This window comes from Odontesthes bonariensis, chromosome 8 (assembly GCF_027942865.1).
Source record: "Odontesthes bonariensis isolate fOdoBon6 chromosome 8, fOdoBon6.hap1, whole genome shotgun sequence".
NCBI classification, from domain to species: Eukaryota; Metazoa; Chordata; class Actinopteri; order Atheriniformes; family Atherinopsidae; genus Odontesthes; species Odontesthes bonariensis.
The window spans coordinates 29,302,072-29,303,764 of record NC_134513.1 but is presented as its reverse complement, the minus strand read 5'-3'; the positions used below and the strand labels follow the sequence as shown (position 1 = coordinate 29,303,764).

At 37.9% G+C, this 1,693-nt stretch overlaps 1 non-coding gene across 1 annotated transcript; it reads left to right on the top strand.

Annotated features, from left to right (window-relative positions):
• Positions 1-526: 526 nt before the first annotated feature.
• trnae-cuc (transfer RNA glutamic acid (anticodon CUC)) lies at positions 527-598 on the top strand. Its single transcript has one exon. It is a non-coding gene; the product is annotated as a tRNA-Glu (tRNA).
• Positions 599-1,693: the final 1,095 nt, after the last annotated feature.

Below are 1,693 nucleotides of genomic sequence, written 5' to 3'. Positions count from 1 at the left end.
TTCACTTAAATACAAAGTTAAAGAATATTTACATTTTCAACTAATTCAAGTAACTTCTAACAAATATTATATTTTCAGTATGTACATTTTATTTTCTGTTGTGGGTTGCAATCTATTCATTTTGAATAAATAAATGTTTGGCAAGTCGGCATCGGTGCTGTAGTTTCTGAAGATGTGAACTGGATTAACATTCACCATTGATAATAGGTCATGAAGATCTTTGATAGTAGCATCTTAAGCAAAAATCACAGCCAAAATAATCACAGAACAAGTATGAATACCCTGTTTAACTGTTCTTTTGTGTCTTTGACATTTTTAAGCATAAAAACAAAAAGTAACGCAATAAATACTTTTCCTGGTAACTAATTACTTTTCTAGTGAAGTAACACAGTTACTAACGCAATTACTTTTTTGGAGAAGTAATTGTAATTGTAATTAGTTACTTTTTCAAAGCAAAGTACCCAGCACTGGTTAGGAATGAGTTTACCACAGTCTTGCAACCTGTACCGTGCGCACTGCTTTCGGGTCCCTGATGGTCTAGTGGCTAGGATTCGGCGCTCTCACCGCCGCGGCCCGGGTTCGATTCCCGGTCAGGGAATGAGGAAACCAGGTTTTGGCACTTTTAGTAGCGTAAACCAAAGACATTTATAATGTTGTTTTCCAATGCCATGACAAGAATGTCAATTTAATCGAGCCCTGTCACAAATTCAATAGGACGTTGGTTTGTAACGAGTCATCCTATGCGCACCACTTGATTTGAAATAACACTTTACAGCCAGCAGATTTACTACTTCTCTTTAGAGAAGGGCTCGCTTAACTCTTTCCAGCAGCTCTAGGACCATTGTGGCTTTTAAAAACTAAAAGAATGATCGAGTCTTTCTGATACTTTGATGTGTAACACGGTGCTTAATAACATTTTGAGCAACAAAGACAAATGCTATTTGTCATTAAATGACATGGGCATCCACGAATGATACGGAAAAAGAGAAATTTCATGGTCTATTGTCGGACAAAATGTTTTTGTCCGCGGACTTGGAGCATTTGGCGATCTGGCATGGGGGAAATTTTGGGTGAAAAAAATGTATATAAATATGAACGAATTTATAAATGTATATATAATTAATATAAATATAAAAAAATCTTTCCTTACGCATTATACACGCTCCTTGGCAAAATATTTCTCCAAGGGTGACAACAATATTACTGGGCATGTATTGTTGTAATGTTTTAAATACTTGAACACAGTTTTTCTAGAGAAGATAATTGCTTTGTATTTGGGAGTATTGTCCATTGACTCTTTTGGGCTTTCACATGCGCGAGCATACAAACAACAGGTAAGTTACATGCTGTTTATAAAGTTGTTTTGTAACGTCCCCATGCCAGTAATGTGAGAACCATGCATATGGTTTTGATGGTAAGGCTTGTGACTTTATTGTCGGATGGTTTATAAAGTGGTGTGACGTTTCTGCAGTGTGCAAGTTGTTGTTTTACGTGGAAGGGTTAGCACTTGCCCTTTAGCCACCACGTATTAGCCTCGCATGACAGGCTGCGCAAACAGCGCAATATCCGCACAGGGAGCGCAGATTTGCACCTGTCTGTGTCCTACTATCAGTATTTGACAACCTCTAGCAATGGGATTGCACTTCAAATGCCCCGGAGTTCCCCTTTAAGTGCAGTGTAATGCATGACTCAA